At 37.8% G+C, this 20,506-nt stretch overlaps 1 long non-coding RNA gene across 1 annotated transcript in view; it reads right to left on the reverse strand.

Moving 5' to 3' along the window:
* Window positions 1-20,386, reverse strand: part of LOC111417541 (uncharacterized) — a 333,066-nt gene extending 312,680 nt beyond the window's left edge. Inside the window, exon 1 of the long non-coding RNA XR_011640631.1 lies at window positions 20,109-20,386. This is a non-coding gene — a long non-coding RNA (uncharacterized lncRNA). The remainder of the gene's footprint in view (window positions 1-20,108) is intronic.
* Between the last annotated feature and the right edge of the window lie 120 nt (window positions 20,387-20,506).

Here is a 20,506-nt window from a genome sequence, read left to right on the forward strand (position 1 = left end):
CGTGTAGTTATACGGTTTTGAATTGAATTAAATGTGAGATATGAAAAGGAGTCAACGACAAAAAAGAATGTAATCAAAAGCGCGTGACATTCACCGATCGCGAACCCGTGGTGGAAGGAAGGATTCCCCATTCGCGACTCTCTCTATATATACACACGATAAAAATGTCACCGCATTTCCCATTGTTACGTCCGTGAATGCCGCATCGAGCCATACATAAAGAGACTGTGATAATGGCAAGGACGGTAGCATCGCCATCGTTGGTTGAGGGACAGAGACGCGCTCCTTTCATCACCAAGGAGATATGATGGCATTGTTTAGCTAAACAATGGACAACTTTTGTTGTCAATGGTGACATGCAAAGAAGTCATTTTGGTCTCCTTTCAGGACCGGACAATGTTTGACACAAGTTTCAATCAGCGTTTTTGCTCTGATGTCTTTATATAACTTTCCGTATGAACGATGTCCCACCCCCCACGACACGAAACTAGAAAAAAATCGAATTAACTTTACAAGATCTACAAAAAAAATTCTCCTTTTATTCTATTATCTTAACCCATCTATTGTTTATTGTGCTAAATACAAAGACATAGAATTTCGGTTCAATTCCCAATACGTCTTTTCAAGGGTGAGCCAACCCTTAATTAATTCGGACATTCGAATGGCCGCAGAGTAAAGGGCTTCCAGTTCTCTCTATTCGCTTAACGTCCACATAGAATTGTTTCCCCCCGAAACGAAGTTAAACGTGTAATAATAAGTGGAGAGAACGTTGGGTTTAGTGGTGGTGGTAGCGTTCTTGTGCGGTACACGGGCGTCGCGACGCCACCGCCGTGAATGGCGTCCAGACGGCGACCGGCAGTCCTCTCTCGTCCTCATTGTACCCGGCCGACAATGCCGCTTTCACGAGTTAACCGGCCCCAGCCTATTCACCGTGCATATTAGATAGAACGTTCATCATCCTATGCCCATTTATAAGGTATTGGCTTGATTATTTCGTTGCATAATGGGTAGTTTAAGTTTGGACCGTCCTCCGCTTGGACGGACTCTCCCACTACCAGTAGGTATTGAGAATCGGCCACGCGTCGAGTTCCCTTTCCATAGATATCGAATAAGCGATGACCATTATAAATCAGCCCCCCTTTTACATGTATCGCGTGGGACAGATGGTGCCTTATAGATAACCAGGAAATGATGCGATAATGCAACGTCATTAATGAACAAACTTGATTTATAATTGAAAAAGAAATCTCATTGTTAGTGTTATAACCGGCACCTCCACCAAAAATCGTCGTTTAAAATCTTAAAGTCTGAATACTCTTTTGAAACGAATTTTTCTGGTTAAGATGAAACGTAAAGTAAATTTAAAAGTTCTTCTTTGGTCGGAGCATCAAATCCGGAGTTTCGTAATTCATTAAAATACGAGGTAGTACCGAAATGGACACGCAGCGTTAGCGTGCAACGGCACGCTTAAAAATTCGTCTCTTTTGCATATCGTTTGAAAAGCGTGTCCTTTATTTACACAATTATACAGAAGTGACTTCTTTTATACGGCATTCACGGCCGCTGCATTCGGCTATTCTTTCAGGGGTCCCATTGTGAGAGCACCACACGAGCATTGTGTATTGTTGCCAGCTTCCTCCGCGCACTATGGACGACCGACGGGAGAGAACCTATTTTTTGCGCCCATTTCCATTATACTTGTGTGCATGTGCGCTCGGAGGCCATTGTCTGTCTTTCGATCCTTCTACGGTCCCGATAAGTAAGTTTAATTAGAAGAAGTGGCCGATAAAATGGGATAAAATGGCTACCTTCCATAGAATAATATAAATTTCTAACTAAAAGTGCAACTAACACTAGACCTAGAAATAGAAACATTCAGTGATTAGTCAAAACAAATCTAATGAACCCAAATGTTTCTAGTTCTAGGTCTAATGTTAGTTCTAGTGACAGTGTAAGTGTAACACTAGAACTAACACTATACCTAGTACTAGAATCATTCGGGTTTAGCCGTCTTTAGAGACGTGCGGCTAAACCCAAATGATTCTAGTTCTAGGTATAGTGTTAGTTCTACATAGTAACAATGCTAGTGTAAAACTAGAACTAACACTAGACCTAGAACTAGAAACATTCAGTGATTAGCCAAACAAATCTAATGAACCCAAATGTTTCTAGTTCTAGGTTTAATGTTAGTTCTAGTGACAGTGTAAGTGTAACACTAGAACTAACACTATACCTAGTACTAGAATCATTCGGGTTTAGCCGTCTTTAGAGACGTGCGGCTAAACCCAAATGATTCTAGTTCTAGGTATAGTGTTAGTTCTACATAGTAACAATGCTAGTGTAAAACTAGAACTAACACTAGACCTAGAACTAGAAACATTCAGTGATTAGCCAAAACAAATCTAATGAACCCAAATGTTTCTAGTTCTAGGTCTAATGTTAGTTCTAGTGACAGTGCAAGTGTAAAACTAGAACTAACACTATACCTAGTACTAGAATCAATCGGGTTTTGCCGTCTTTAGAGACGCGCGGCTAAACCCAAATGATTCTCGTTCTAGGTATAGTGTTAGTTCTACATAGTAACAATGCCAGTGTAAAACTAGAACTAACACTAGACCTAGAACTAGAAACATTCAGTGATTAACCAAAACAAATCTTATGAACCCAAATGTTTCTAGTTCTAGGTCTAATGTTAGTTCTAGTGACAGTGTAAGTGTAACACTAGAGCTAACACTATACCTAGTACTAGAATCATTTGGGTTTAGCCGCACGTCTGTAAAGACGGCTGTATAGTGTTAGCTCTAGTTTTACACTATAACTAGAATCATTTGGGTTTAGCCGTCTTTAGACACGTGCGGCTAAACCCAAATGATTCTAGTTCTAGTTTTACACTAGCACTGTTACCACGTACGTCTCTAAAGACGGCTAAACCCAAATGATTCTAGTTCTAGGTATAATGTTAGCTCTACATGGTAACACTGCTAGTGTAAAACTAGAACTAACACTATACCTAGTACTAGAATCTTCAAATGTTTCTAGTTCTAGGTCTAATGTTAGTTCTAGTGACAGTGCAAGTGTAAAACTAGAACTAACACTATACCTAGTACCAGAATCATTCGGTAGTACCATGTAGAGCTAACACTATACCTAGAACTAGAATCATTTGGGTTTAGCCGTCTTTAGAGACGTGCGGCTAAACCCAAATGATTCTAGTTCTAGGTATAGTGTTAGCTCTAGTTCTAGGTATAGTGTTAGTTCTAGTTTTACACTAGGACTGTTACCACGTACGTCTCTAAAGACGGCTAAACCCAAATTTTTTTTTTTTAGCCGTCTTTCGAGACGTGCGGCTAAACCTAAATGATTCTAGTTCTAGTTTTAATTGTTATGCAGCGCTAGATTATTGTATATTTTGATTGAACTAAAGGTAGATCTAACTAGACCAAGAACTAGAATCATTCGGCCTTAGCCGTCTTATGAGAGTTAGTGTTAGTTCTAGTTTTACTTGCTATACAGTTCTAGACTGTTTTATATTTTTATTCAACTAAAAGTGCAACTAACACTAGACCTAGAACTAGAAACATTCGGGTTTAGCTGTACGACTTTTAAGACGGCTGATTTTAGTTGTTATTAAGCGTTAGATTGTAGTATATTTTTAAACAAACACATAATAGTTATTTATATTACAAGTGGGCTAGAAACATAATTACAGTATGAGTATGGAGAATTGCACGACGAGGTCGTAGACCGAGTCGTGTAATCACACGAGTACTGTAATTATGCTCTAGCCCACGTGTGATATACAGCATTTTATCTACGACTGCTAAAAATTACTAAAAAATCAATTTCTTTTAAAAAGTCTATTTGACATTTATAAAAATATTTTGAAATGATTGTTGTCAATTTTGAATTGTCAGTTTCAACATGTTTACTCATCTGGAATAAGTGTTTTGAAGTGTAAAAACATAACAATTAATGTTTATAATAAATAGTATTGTTTCTCTGTAAGTAGATAGCACTTTTTCTTTTGTATTGTTGCTCGTTTCAATAAATTAAGTCTGTTCTGATTAGGTTAAAAATACGTTACGTAATGAAACCAGTGCGGTAATGAACTTCATTACGTAACTCAAATCACCTCAAATGAGTGCGGTAATGATGACCTATCCAAGCAGTCGTAGATAAATATATTTATAACTAATTCCGTATATCGAAGTTTTACTGTAATTCTAAATAAAACATATTAATGAATTTCTTCTACGGTCCCGATAAGTAAGTTTAATTAGAAGAAGTGGCCGATAAAATGGCTACCTTCCATAGAATACCAAATTTAATTTGTTTATACATGTCAAAACCAAATTCATAAAATATGGTTTGTTTTTTAAAAGTCGTCAAATGTGATGAAAGAGCTATTGGGATCTGTTGACGAAATGAAAAACGGACGTCGAGAGGATGTCGAAAAGAGAAGAGGAGAAGAGTTGGCTGGCCCGTGGTCGAATAAAAAGTCATTATCGACATTCATTTGTTGTGGTATGTATTGTTTACTGGAAGCCTCTATATGTCATCGCGCACTCAAATTAATACACAATGGCCGCGGCGAGAGCGCTTTGTTATTCGCCGGCATTGTGTCCCTGTCAATTAACCTGCATTGAACGACTATTCTGAAATATCCAAGACAATGCGAGCCGGCCTCGCCCGCCGCCAGTGCTACCACCACCGTGGACGAAGCAGCCGACTAAATTTCCCTACGCTACCATAATCTATCGATAACGTACCTGCATCGCCAGCAAATCGAACCGGAAAATTATTTTCTTTCCCTTTTGTTCGGTTCTGCGGTGAAAATAGCGTTGTGTTTTTCTATTTGTTCATTTTTACTGACCACTATTACTGTTCTCTAAAGCTTCGTTTATATGCAGATAAATTTTTCTAGTTTCCACCAGTACTTATTTTTCAGAACAATTACACACAATTGATTTCAAATTGTATTCATCACAATATGTTTTCCTTTGTGATTCATAAATAAAAAACTAATTTTTTAATACAAATACCAACAATGCAAAAAGCAACAATATTTAGAAGAATTTGTACATCATACAATAAAGATAATCATCACAAGCACGGAATCAAAAGATAACATAGTATTCAAAACTCAATTCTCTGCCAGAAAACAAACGGACCTATATATCATATCTTTTCCTTTTCTTCTTCAACAAGTTTCCTTACTGCTTGTACCAAATTACCGCAAAGACAATAATTTAATTTTATCAAATCAATATTTAAACGGGACTTCTTGGCAAATGCAGCTTTGACATCCATTAATGTATGATAATGGATTTTGGAACAGAGGCAACTGTCAGAATTCAGGGAGATCTAACAGTATGAAGTCAAGCAAGGTGACGCATTATCAGCATAATATTTAGTCAGGTTTTAGAAGCAAAATTCTATTAACAAAAAAAACATGCAGATGACATAATTATATCAAAGGAGAACCGAAGGATAAATATACTCAAGTCATAAAAGAAACCTCAAAAGTAGGATACATAACTAACGAATCCAAAACGTAATACACGAATGTCACCAGATCTCGAAAAAGAGACCCAGACTACCTCAACATCTAGAGGATCTAGAGTAAACGAAAAAATAATGTCATTAAAGAAATCGAAGCTTATTGTGATGCTATGCCTAATGGTGAATAAAATACGGTGGCAGACAATCGTCACTCTTAAAAGACAGATTTTGCGCAATATATATGGACCGCTACAAGATGGTGTTGGAATGTGGAGAATAATACGACATAGTATGACACATAAAACATCCATGGATAACGGATAATATAAAATTGCTTATGAAGTTGCGGAACAATGCTTATTCTAAATTTAAAGCAACTAATACAAGTGCTGATTTTAATTATTACAAGCAATTGCGAAACTGTACTACCGATTCAATTCAACGTGAAAAAAAGAGCATTTCTATCCGAATTATCACTAGAGAATAATGCCCGACAGCTTTGGAATACGTTCAGAAAGTGTGGCATTGTTCGCGGGATATCCCAAGTGACTTGTGCTTTTACTGATATTAGTAAATTTTTTTCTTTCTTCACAAAATAATAGTATTGGCGATCAGGAGCTAATTAACTATTATAATTCTAATCGCTTACCCACTATTGACCAGGAACTCTCGTTCAGTATGGCTTCAGAAATAGAGGTACTTAACGTGTTGAACTCTATAAAAACAAATGCTGTTGGTTGTGACAATATAAGTAGGCAAATGTTGCTGATGTGCTGTCCTACCATCCTTCCCTACTTATGTCACATTTTCAATTTTTGTATAGAGCATGGTGTTTATCCTGATTTGTGGAAAATAGCTTCGGTTATTCCGGTACCTAAGAAGAGCAGTTATAAGGATTTGAATGATTTCAGACCTATTAGTATTCTGCCAGTGCTTTCAAAAGTTTTCCAGAAAATTATTGCTGCCAGAATTTGGAAACATGTTGATTCATTTCCCATTCTGTCTAACAAGCAGTCGGAATTGTGGAATGGGACAGATTGAGTTAGAAGATGATCAAAGGGATTTTTGATTTGAAGCGAAATTTTTGAATTTCAACTGACAGTAATCTAATGTAAATTGGTTCTTTGCAATGATGCATGATTTCGAAACACATTCCGCGCCTCGACTGTAGACGGATTTAGCATAATGATTTATCAAAAAATATTGATGACCATAACCTTGGTCTTGAGATTGAGGAGGTATTTCACGGATTCTGTAACGCAAATTAAACACAGCACTTTAGTGGATGATCATTTATCCATAAAATATAATTGTACAAATTATCAAAAATCTCTCAAAGATTGTTGCAACTAACACCATATCAAAAATATGTGCTGTATATATATTGCCAAAAATTCCTCAAAGTAACGCGGCGTAATTACAGGTTTCTCCTTCGAGCCTATAACTATGTGCAGCGCAACTTCTTGATTTGTCTTGATGTTTTTGTTGATTCATAACCTCTTCTATGGATTAGAGTTTCATCTTTATTTCAACTTTTAAATATTATCTTATTACCATATTAAAAGATTCTTAAGATATTATCAAGTATCAAACTGATGAGAAGGTTTTGTTCGATAAAATATAAAATCCTTTGATTCGACAAAGAATAGATGAATGGTTTGAGGGAAGCGGAAGGCTTTTGGAGTTCTAAAAAAATACACGTTTCAGGGTGGAAAATAAAACACATGTCTCCGCGTGAATAAATGACAGTGAGGCGAAGGGTGGGCCCGCCATATTGACGAACTAATGACCCGCCACCTATTGTTGAGCCTTGTGTGTTTCGTATAGCGCCTTCTATTGTTAAAAGTGTAATATCACACACACACCCTCGGCAAGCGTGAAACCGCATTTCGTTGTTTTCAGGATTATATACGCATTGTGCCTTAATGTGTTTGTCGGTACTATAATTTAATTCAAAGAAATGAAACTCTTATCTCTTCATTATTTTGGTGTGGAATTAAAAAAATGAAACATCTTTGAAACGATCTCTATTCAATGGTGAGAGGAGGGGGTTACCAAAGTTTTCAACGTAACATTCCTTTTTGTGCCGAAATCGAAAACGGCTATAGAAATACGTATCTCCCCCTCTGGCAGTAATTGAGACGGTGGCTTTCATTTTACCTGTTTGGTTTCACACTTTTTTCCAGGGCCGCATTGTGCCGGCCATTGTGTTACTACGTACTGGAAAAAAATAATAAAATTGACGAGTTCCATTATGTGCGTGTCCGAGTCAGCGGGATCTCTCATTCACGTCCTAATTATGTACTTTTCATGCCTTATTCGACCATAATAAACAATTTGTTCTTTTGTTACTGAAACTATTGATATTCGATCGGTATTGTGTATAGGACTCTTCTACGGCCGGTCCATTCTCTTCGGTGCAAATTATATCGGAATGTACTGTTAGAGAACCAAATCCTAACAGAATTCATTATATTCGAAACTATTCCCGCATCGTATGGCGAATGAAAACCGAAAGCGAATGGCATTGCGCATTTTCGAAAGTGACTCTTCACTAACACAACAATAGTTTCAATCAAATTTATTTAATAGGCTATGTAATTACTGCAAAGTGATTATTTCAAAATCCATGTTAATATACAGTGAATTTCACTTAACACTCCAATAGTCGCATATCATCTAAGAGATGACGTAGTCTGTCTGGACTAACAAGTTAATACTTTTGCATGCATTGAATAGTCATCTTAGAGATGACATTCGCCCACTGTTATAATAACCGGAGGCGCGACTACTGCAGTGTTAAGATGCATATACAAAAATATATTTCCATAGAAACCAGGGCATACCTACTTGCTAATCTAGTGTTTAGCCGTGTTTGGAGACGTGCGGCTAAACCCAAATGGTTCTAGTTGTAGGTATAGTATTAGTTCTATATAGTGACAGAGTAAGTGTAAAACTAGAACTAACACTATACCTAGAACTAGAATCATTTGGGTTTAGCCGTCTTTAGAGACGTACGGCTAAACCCAAATGCTTCTAGTTCTAGGTATAGTGTTAGTTCTACATAGTAACAGTACTAGTGTAAAACTAGAACTAACACTAGACCTAGAACTAGAATCATTCGGGTTTAGCCATCTTTAGAGACGTGCGGCTAAACCCAAATGATTCTAGTTCTAGGTATAGTGTTAGTTCTACATAGTAACAGTGCTAGTGTAAAACTAGAACTAACACTAGACCTAGAACCAGAAACATTCTGGTTTAGCAGTGCGTCTCTTAAGACGGAAACTCAGAGTTATCGTAAGGACGTCACCTTTTCCTTTGCAAAACTATTTAATGCCTGTATTATTAAGCTTTCGAAAAATTAGTACTGGAGATGATCGGTAAGGCGCTGAATAAGACGCTTTTTCTTTATTAACGTTAAGCTTTCGGATTTATTTTGTATCCTTCATCAGAACATTACAAGTCTACAAAAAAAATTCAATGAAACAACAAAATTGAGGTTAATCTCTAAAACTTACGAAAAAAAGCACACAACTAGGTGTAAACAGCCCATCACAGATGAAGGCTCACCGAAAGCAAGGAATTGAATGAAGTCAGGCTGGGTGAACAGGTTAAAATTAAAATTTTAAGACGGACCGAGTAGAAGTCGACGTGAACAATGCAAGTCGGTGTGACATAACCTAGAAACCACGAAAAACCGCGGGAGTTTTCTCAATGCAGGAGTGCCAACCAACAAAAACAAGAAAGAAGGTAATGAAGGAAACTGTAAACCCAAGCGGTCAAAAGGAAACTAACAAATACGTTAAGGAGGCGAGAAGTAAGGCCCTAAAACGAAATTTCAGAGAAATCATCACTACGCACCATATCCTTCATAGAAAGTAAATAACACTGAGGTTTTGAATGTCTGTTCTTGAGTTAACGGACGCAACCTCTTGGTTTATGGAGACCATTTCCAGGAAAAGACGTTTCTTGAATTTATTTTCTTGAAACAAGATGGAGGTACCGAAATCAAATCTATGGCCTATATCAATGTAATGGTTGAGTAGTGCCGATTTGTTGACTCGAAGATTTCTACAGTTAGCTTCGTGCTGGTGGACTCTTTTTTTCAAATATTGTGAAGTAGTCCCTACATATGAAGCAGTCCAAACACCACAGGGAATCTTATAAATGACATTGGATTTAAGATCTGTAGGGATAGGGTCCTTCTAGTTACAGAAGTGGCACCTGAGAGATCTATAATTAAATTTTACTATTTTTCAACAATTTGGTCAACTTAGGGGTAAGTTAAGGAATAAAGGGGGACTTGTTAGAGATGTGTCAAGTCTTCTGGGAGTTGAATATAATAGTTTATTTACTAGTGGTCTAGGAAAACCGTTGTTACAGAACATATTGGTCGATAATTGAAGGTTTTTTCTCCGCATAACGGGGGTGACAAATCTTCCTGATTCTATCCCTTATGGCAACAACCGTATTAATTTTTTGGTTAATGTATCTTCCTGTATGTTGTTTTTTTCTGTACCAATCCGTACATCATCACAATGAACTTTCTGGCAGTTTAGCAAGGGAACAGACTTAGAGGACTCAGTTTCTATGGTGAATTGAATCCTTTCATTATAACTATTGAAGATATCCAATACCACATCGAGGGCATCGGAGGGGATGGAACAAACAATGTCATCCACATACTTATAGATGAAGGGAAATCCAAAGTTTAATTTGGAGATGGAATTAATGATTAAATCATCCATCATTATCTGGGCCAATATCGGGCTTAAGTGGCTGCCGATCGGAGTACCAAAAAATTGTTGATAGAATTCTCCCTGAAAGGAGAATGTGGGGGTGTGTGGAGCCACAAGGTCCCATTCTCTGCTAATAATGTGGGTAACCAAGTCCAATGAAACCAAAACGTGGTCCAAAGGGAGCTTGATCTTGGTAACCTCCTCTACGAAGGTATAAGAGTCTGTTATGTTGAGAGAAGTCCAGTTGCTGTTGAATACTTGGACAAGGCATACGTGGGTGAGCCAACAAAGGAGATGATTGGTCTGAGAGGACAATCTTCTTTAGGAAGGCCGAAAAGCTTCGGGGTAACCTCGTTATGGCAAGTTAGAGTTTTTGCCGTTCTAGCGTCGATGCACTGCAGCTCTTTCAACTTCTGTATGAATTTATTGTTTTTAATTTGTGTATAATAAAATACACAAATAGCTTCATCAGAGAGGAGCACTATGGCTTTTTGAAGGTACAATGGCAACTTTTGTCAGCAGATGTGATGATGAGAGGATCCGAGGGATCATAATTTTTTAAAAACCTGGAAGTCTCTCTTTCAAAATTCAATATACATTTATTTGTTTGGGAGAAGGAAATATCACCTCTAACTACTCTGTACTACTAAGCTATGTTACATTTTATGTGGGTCACTACAAGTGCATAATAGTTTCGTAACTATGGTTACTGCATTCATATATTACGAGTTATATGAAATTGCCGATAATTGTTTAAATGAAGATTTGAAATTTCTAATAAATAGATAATGATTTAAGACGTTTTATCCTTGTAAAACTCAATTGAACATGTGAGACAGTAATTGTGAGTTGTCGTCGAGAGGGAGCTATATAAAATCAGTTCCTGTTAAAGAGGTTCGCGTCGGAGAGTAGGACACGACGTCGGACGAGCGTCGCGACGCCACCGACGCCGGTGTAAAACCATAATGAGTGCGAGTGAAATGGAAAGGTGAAAAGATGAAGAGCGAAAGGGACGGAGACACAGAAAGCAAAATAGAATAGTGTGGGATTTACAGCTTCCCGTCGTGGAGACGTCGCAATTAGCCGCGAGTCCCGCCACATGTGGCGCTAGCGTCGTCGCAGCCGCCGCTGATAACGGCGCGTTTGAAATGGCATTAAGCCTGCTTCTATAGTTCCATTATATGTATACAATACCGAATACAACACTATTGTATCGCGTTCATTGTAGGTTGTATTGTAGAATCTTTGTCCCTTTATAATATTCATCTGAGCACAAAGGCGCCACATCGCGAGTTATCTGGCGGGCTATTGATATTTTTAACAATTGAAATGGAATTATTTACGTCTTCGCGCCCAACGATGAGGATCTCTCCTTTTGCTACATCCTTCGTCCTTTTCAGGATTCGCGAACGCCAGCTAGACCCTCTATATTCGATATTTCAATGTCGCACATAGAACGCGTTTTATACAAACTTTTGGTATTTTCGTTTGAATGCATTACCTAACAATTGTTAGTATAAACGTCTATATTCTAAAGAATTTTCTCCAACTAAAAGTTTAATACTTATACAACAACTCAATAAACTCGGACCCCAATATCCTCTCGTTTTCCAATTTCTAATTAGCTGGAATACGAAATTAGCGGTAGTACAAAAGGCGCAACTAGAAACGTCCCTTCACCGACAACGGCGCCTCTAGCCCTCTGCCGCTCGTATCGCCTAATAATGGAAGCCGAACCGGTTGTTTCCGTTCTTCATTTGTTTCTATACGATGAGCACAAACAATCGCACGACACTAGCTCATTGTAGTGGCAACAATGGCTCGGCGAAGATGGCTGCGCGATGTTTGTGTGGTCAGTATTGTGCGGCCATTGTGACAAGACAAAACAACGTTACAATGAAGTAAAGATAGGGCGCGAGTTCGCCCTCATCCCTTTGCACCCCCACCTCAAATTGCACAATTACACCAGAAGCGGAATCGGTCTTGTTTTCGGAAAGGTCAAACTTGAAATGTTATGATATATTACAGCGATTTTCAATTCAAGTATAAAGGATCTTTTCATAGAAAGAAAACCGACAACAGAATTTGAACTGCATATAAATCGGATGGATTTGTACGAACGAACGTAGAGCGGAATTTATTTTATTTATACCGAATTTAAAGCGTTCATTCCAATACAATACCAACCGCCATTGGCATTGTTCAACTCAAAATTCTATAATAGACCCGTCCTAAATAAATGCGGCGTATTTAAAATTAGTACTTTTCTATTGAATTTCAAACAATAGGAGAGTTGTACAGAATTATTATACACTGCTCCATACCCTGTATTTATTTACTGGAAACATTTACTTCAATCACCCAATAAATAAAAATAAAAAGACGTAACAAGGTGTGAAACATAATATGTAACTAGTTCACTTCAAAGAGACTATTTGGTAATTAACACTTCAACATTGAACTGCGATGTCATAATACCAAAATTAAGGTGAACGTTCTGGAACAAAACTATTGAAAAACGCAGTCGTCCCAACTTCCATTGAAAGCTTGAATAAGGCTGATTCAGAAGGTGGCGCCGACATTTGTCCATGAGAACCGAGCATTAATTAGTCCCGAGTCACACAGCGAAAGAGAAAGAGAGAAAGCGAGATAGAGAATTTGACGGAGGGCGGTAACGTAAAATCCGCATCCGACAACGTTCAATGCAGAAACGAGAGCATTTTAAAAAGAGGCCCATTCAGCAAATTGTATATGTATAACCCTTGTGCGTGCGCTCTCAAAATATTTCGACTTCTCCCGACAAACTGGCTCCTTTAGAAAATGTTATGAATAAGACTAAATTGTAGCCACAATGCCGTCTTTGAAAATCCCCTTGAATATAGCGTTAATTTCGAATAGACCGCGCGTAAGGGAAATACCAAAAAGTGTGTTTCGCCTCGGCCTATGGGGCCAACGTTGAAAGGGTGACGTATGCAAATTTCCCTTTCAACAGGTTTTGATTATAACATTGTCTGTGTATTTGGAAAATTCGTCTTTAAGCATCACTTTTCAAATACCCACCTATTTAACACATAAAAACAATGAAAAGAACTATTATGATTGACATTACTATTATGCGATGATGAAGTTAAGCGCTTAACTTCGTAAACATAGAAGAAGAGTAAGGGCTAGACTCAGATCACTAACCAGTAATTATTATTCTAAATAACAAAGTATGTAACAAAGAACCCTTTTTATGAAAACAAACGAAGACATTGACAATGAAAAAATTGCAGAAAAACGGAAAGCAAGAAAGAAATGACAAACCAATAGGATTCCTAGTGATAAAACTAAATTAAATAAAATAACAGCCGAATTAAGAGCATTAACAGATAGCCACACAGATAATTATATTCAAAATTACTTAAGACATTACTGACGATGCCAGTACTGACTATTCTCTGTGGAAGGCAACAAGAAAGCTTAAAGTTCCAAAAACACATACACCTCCAATTCGAAATAATAATGGAAATTGGGCTAAGAGCTATCAAGAAAAGTTAATTTGTTTGCTGAACATCTGAAAGAAACTTTTACATCAGACAGTCCAACAAGTATGCTAAATAGTGTCCCTAGCGTAATTCAAAGTGATCAGCAGAGTAATATACCATGTGTAAGAATGAAAGAACTGTATTATGAAATACAAAAACTAAATATAAAGAAATCAGTAGGCTATGACCAAAATAATGGCGAAACATTGAAACATCTACCAAAACGGGCAATTACAAAACTATTACACATAATTAATGCTGCTTTTAAACAGAAATACTTCCCAAGAATATGGAAAGTTGCTGAAATAATAATGGTACCAAAACCTGGTACATCATATAGCCCAATCTCATTATTATACTATCAAAACTGCTTGAATAATTACTATTAAAAAGACTAAAATCTGTCATGGAAGAAAAAGTTAAGTGGAACCATGGCTAACCTATTTATGGATGATCTAGAGAAAAATTATATTATCAACAATAACAATCCTTATCTTACAGAAATCATAACATGGATAAGATACGTCGATGACGTACTGGTTTTTATTAAAGATGAACATCAGATCAACAACCTTCACGAATACATAAATAGGCTGCACCCCAAAATTAATTTTACAGTGAAAACTGAAATCGAAAACAAGATCAATTAACTCGATTTCACACTTGAACGTTGTCAAAATAAAATAAAATTTGATATATACAGAAAACCTACCCAAACCATATTATACCATATGATTCGTACCACGATTACAACCAAAAATTTGCAGCTTTTAGATCGTACATACATAGAGTCTTCACCTCGAATCTAGAACAACAAGAAATACAAAAGGAATTCCAAATTATCCAACAAATTGCTACCGAAAATGGTTTTCCACACCAACAAATTCAAAGACTTATTACAAAAATACAAAGGAAACTTGACTTAGAAAAAGCAACTTTTCTTCACGACAACACAAAAAACGCAGAAACTACTTACAGATCGATTAACTTCCTGGGAGACCTTACCTACAAAATCAAAAGAATATTTCACAATAACAATATAATAATGTCTTTCAAGAACAAGAACACCATTAGAAACTTGTTGGTTAACAACAAAGACAGAACACCTCTATTATCCAAGAGTAGAGTTTATATGTTGCAATGTGGTACATGTTCAGCAACATATTCTACATATCTATGCAACAATACACCAAGTGCATAGAATAACGAATGCTATCGAAATAGCAATGAAAGAAAATAAAGTCTGCGCCGCCGTATTTTTGGATGTTGTACAAGCTTTTGACAAAATCTGGTTAGATGGTTTAAACTACAAACTAGACCAAATACTACCATCGACGTATAGTCAACTATTAAAATCGTATCTTTCTGATCGATATTTTAGAGTAAAATACGAAAACGCTTATTCATCACTACATGAAATACGGAGTTCCTCAAGGAAGTGTGTTTGGCCCAACACTGTACTTACTCTATTCGACCTTTCTCAAGTACCAGAAACTTTAACAGCTACATTCGTAGATGACACAGCGATCTTGGCTGTTGCAAAAAATGAAGTAGTTGCAACAAATAAATTAAAATTGGGCTTAAATTCAATAAAAAACTGGACCAAACGATGGCTAATAAAACTAAATACAAATAAATCGACATACATAAACTTTACTTATAACAAAGTAAACTATGTCCCAGTTAGAGCTTTGTTAAGAAAATAGTCAGAAATTTGTTATCTATCTTATGTCCGTACTAACCTCATTTTTACTACAAGAAATATCATTTTGCACTCTGGCAGAATGTTGAAGATAACGAAGACTCAACCTTTGATGACGACAACTTAATGTACTTGTTCAATAAATTTGTCATACCTAGCCAACAATAAAATACTCTCTGCATACAACTATTTTTGGAGCTCTTACTCCATAATGGTGTTTCAGGTCAGTTTGATTCGTGGAGTGTCCCACCAAGTATAACAGTAGTATGATAAGTCTGACAAACTACCAAGAACCATTATGTTAAAGTTTCTTTCTTGAATTCCACAGAGTTTCAGATGATGTAGTGTAATTTAATTTTTTGACGCGGCAGTGAAGTTGAACCTTTGGACCAAGTGAAAGACAACAAAACAATAATGCTATCCAAACCTTTAAGTTTATTGGTACTTTGTACAGATTCCAAATATCTTTCCATTTTTTGATTATCTTCTCAGATTCTGCATATTATGCTTTATTGCCAATCTAAAAATATAGTAGGAATTAACCTGTTGTTAGTAGAGGTGACGCCGCAGAGGGGAAAAAAATCTTACAATTAGATATATCTAGTGATTGTAATTTAGTGAGTAAACTTTTTTATAGTAATACTGGTATCCCGGTTTTAAAAGTTTTGAATACCAAATACCGGTATTGAGATTTGGGTCCGGTATTGCAAGCCCTAGTCCCAGTACACATAAATGGCAATGCAGTCCCTTACGCCGACACCGCAAAATATTTTGGTATGACGATGGATGCCAAACTCAAATAAAAAGCTCACGTCAAAAAAAAGTGAGGAACTTGATATCAAATTTAGACACCTATAGTGAAACAAGTTGCTAATATACAAGCAAGTATTAAACCCAAAATGGACATACGGAATACAACTGTAGGGTTGTACCTACAAGACTTCCAGAACAATGTACTAAGGTGCATAGTGAATGCACTAAACATTATTGCGTATTCGCATTTAAACATGAGAAGAGAATCCCAACACGAAGCTATCCAGCTTCTCGACAACGAGGATGTCCTACGTCGCCTTCAGAGGAAGAAGCCATTCGATTTAGTGACCTAGTGCCCTAGTCGATTCAAACGCGAGCAATAGTGCGGAATTATAACAAAAACAATAATACCCTAAACGTGTGTTCCACGTATCGTTTTTGTTTTGGTCTTAAAACGGTAAAAATATGACAATATTTATCTACATTATGGGTAAAGCAGACTGGACCACTGGGAAAAGCTGCAAAACATTATCTAGTTTAATTTGGTGTTAAAAATAAGTAACTAATTAGTATGTATTTACTAGGTGTTATACAATTGTGGTATGCATAACATAGAAAAAAAAATTGATGATGGATTTATAAAGGATTAGACATGAACAAAGTTATAGTAACAGACATTAGCTTTTGTATAATGATAATAGGTTCATGTGTATATAAAGTGGATTTATATACATCGATCTGCGAACGAATGGGCGGTGGTACAGTGGTGTCCAAGACGAGCAGTGACGTCGGTTATCAGACAAAAGCCCTCTTGATTCTCATTGTATGTTTGTTCCAGCGGCTTTTATCATTCTCAAATACACGGCCAACTCTCCTTTATGATTCCGCCACGGCTCACTCTTTTATTTCGCAAGGAGTTGAATAGTGACAATTGAAACCGCGCTCTCTTTGTTGGATGTTTTTTGTTTCCGCTAGGTGGGAGTAGAATGGCCATTGTTTAAACGTCTTACGGCGTCGATTGTTATGTAACGCAAGAAAATGTCAAACGCTCGTGGCCTTGCTTAACATTGTTACTCTTTAACTCTCTTTGCAAGAGTCGGACCCATTGTTTAATTGTTTTCGCGTTTTATAAGTGCCGCTCAGGCGTCGTCGTCGCCGACGTCTGCGGACTTTTCTGTTTAAAAAGATTTTATTGTGAATACAAAGCGCTACATAATGAATGCCCCTTTCTTTTACCAACCTCGTGAACTCCATTTTTCCCCTTTTATCCGCCGTTTTTTTTTGCCTAATATCGCAAAATTATTATTACTAAAAATCGTTCCTTAAAAACCTTAGCCAAAACCTCGTTCGAACCAGTGGTTAAGCACAATGTACAATCGGCACAAACGGCGCTGAGTTATGTTCCCTATAAATCTCGGTGTCTTACTTTGAATATAAAGAGGCGCGCGCGAAATAAAAAGACAAGTCTGTTCCATTAGGGGCGATCCCGCGGTTATGAGATGAGGATATGCTTTCAACATAATGCCCTTCCATCGACAATCCATCCGGAAACGCCCAGAACAACACCTCAACCTTTACCCTCAAACGAAAACCTCACCGCAAATTCTTGTCCTTTTTTTAAGCAGCACAAAAAATTTTCAACTTTCATGATTACTTCTCGCAGAACCATACCTACTCGTATAGTATGTCATACATTTTGAAACACCATACAACAAGAAATACACTTTCACAACAATCACCCGTAACAATTGAACGAGACAAGTGACTCGCATAACGATCGTCAATTGTCCTCACCGCGGCTTGCATTGATGTTATCGCGTCCGAACAAAACAGTCATGGTGCGTAATTAAGGAAGCCGTCGGTCAACGTTAGGTGGCGGGGACGTCCCCGTTTGTCGAGGTGTCAATTGCGGTGTATCCCCCGCGCACACTGGCACACAGACAGCTGCTAATTCTTCGGGCCCCATTAGAGCTGGTCCGTTTGCCCTCGGCGCCACCGCCGAGTGCAAGGCAAACATGTGTCCGGTGACGCAACGTGCAAAAGGGGGGACACGACGCAGGGGATGGCACACGGCGATTGTTTCATTTGCTACATTGTGACTGTATAAATCATCTGCTTTGTGGACGCAATAAAGCGGCTGCTTGTGTGATGGCAGCCCGCGCGCGAGCTCGCTCGATCGTTTCAATTGATTTAAATAACCGCACTGGCAAATTAGCGATTCACTCGATCATTGTTCATGGGGACCGCATTGTGTCCTAACCGCACGCGATGTCCATCTACCACGATAGTATAGATAACATTTACGGTAGATATAATTTATGGTATGTAACAACATGAATAAAGTAAGCAATAAACTTAAGAAAAAGTTCAATAGAAACATAATAAATTAAACCTCCTCCTACTTAGTGGTTAGTTATGACGGCCACGTCAACAAACTTAGTTGTATGAGGCATCGCAAAGGGCCATTTCCTTCTCCGACGGCCGTATACACCTGTTCCGTAACGCACCACCGAGCGGCTCGACGAAGGCAACGGCGAAGGACCGCGACATAACAATAGAACCTGACACAACAATCGCGGGACAAAAAGCAATAAAATTGCACTTCCCTTTGTCGGGAGAGCGCGTGTTGCTGCTACCGCTTTCTTGCGGGATTAAAAGTTTATTATAACAGGGGTACATTGTCCGGAGGCGATTCGAAGGCTCGATATCGGCGCGGTCCTCGAATGTTTTATATCTTCGGCGCCACAATGTGCGATTAAATAGTGAATAGGCATTGTGCGGATCCGCGGGTGTCTTTCTCTTCTTGATTCACGTGCTCGAGAAGACTCCGCGACAATGGCCGAGACTCTCTTCTTACGTCGTCTTTGGATCGACCCTCGACCGCCAACCGATGTGGACAAACACTCAAACCCACCGACCCGAATTGAGTCAGGTGGTATTCTTCGACTGATAAAAAGTATTCGATAAGTAAAAAGAATAAAAGGATTTTAATAAAACATGTTTTTGACGCAAACAATATCTTTCACTGCATAAAGGGCTTTTAGTTTTGTTATCCGTGGACGTCTTGTTGATTTACCGTGGGCAAACAAAGAAGTCACTCGCATTACTCATACCCATTCACGGTATTCTTCGTCAACGATGGTATACAGAGACACGGTGCTGCTGCGGTGGTAGAATGTCACCAAAATGGGCAAGGGGCATTAAATCTGGACCGTTACGTTTCAGCGCACGTCGCGGAGAACAGCGAAACGATGATTTTTATCCATGACAACGTTTCGACAATGCGAGCCTCATTCTTGTGCCATTCTCCGTCAATAGGGCCGGGCACGATGCGACTTCTGTAATGGCTCATATGACAATGGCCGTTAACAAAGAGACCGCTGGACCATTTTCATAAGCCATTGTAGTGAGGTCGCGGCCACTGGCTGCCTTATCAATATATTACGTTATCTCCCTCCGTTTTCATCGACACAATAATACCCCAATTTGAATATTTTTCGGCCTCTATGTACCATTCAAAACCTACGCCACACAAACCCCAACCAATTCAATATGTTCTTTTTTTAGTTTTATCATCCTTTTTTTATTATAAACCGAACGAACAATTGCAAATTTATTCATGTATTCAAAAATATAAAAAACACTGCAATGCAAAAAAATATTCACATAACAATTTGACTGGAAAATAGATGGTTGATAAATGCCAAATATATATAACAAAGTTCTATACTAAACTCCTCTTACAATAAGCATTGTTCGAATAAAGTATTGTACTAGCTCCTCCACCAACATCATCTTTACCAACTTTCAACAAACCAAATTGAATTCAATAATACTATAGAACAAAAAATATTAAGAGAATAATAGAAATAAAAAACAACTCACCAATAAACATTCGAAGACATCCACGATTTAAAATTTCAAAAATCCTTGATAATATTCGTTTCGATAAATTCCAAAAACACCGCACACTTCAAAAATAATCACTTTCATACAAATAAAACGAACGTATTTTATAACACCATGTAAAATTGAGGAAAACGATCACTAAAAAGTGTACACAAACTGTTGTCACTTCGTTTTAACTTAAAAATTACACTGAGAGCATGGCACACACACATTTGAAAAGCACTACATCACCCCACCGTAGCATCAAGCACGCTACTAAAACGGCGATGCTAGCGGATCAAGAATTGAGGCTCGCGGTATTCCCAATGGCGCGTGCGCGCTCTTCCCTTTTATAATTAGCGACAATCTTAATTTAAAGATTTAATCGAGTCAAT

Source organism: Onthophagus taurus, chromosome 6, assembly GCF_036711975.1.
Source record: "Onthophagus taurus isolate NC chromosome 6, IU_Otau_3.0, whole genome shotgun sequence".
NCBI lineage: Eukaryota > Metazoa > Arthropoda > Insecta > Coleoptera > Scarabaeidae > Onthophagus > Onthophagus taurus.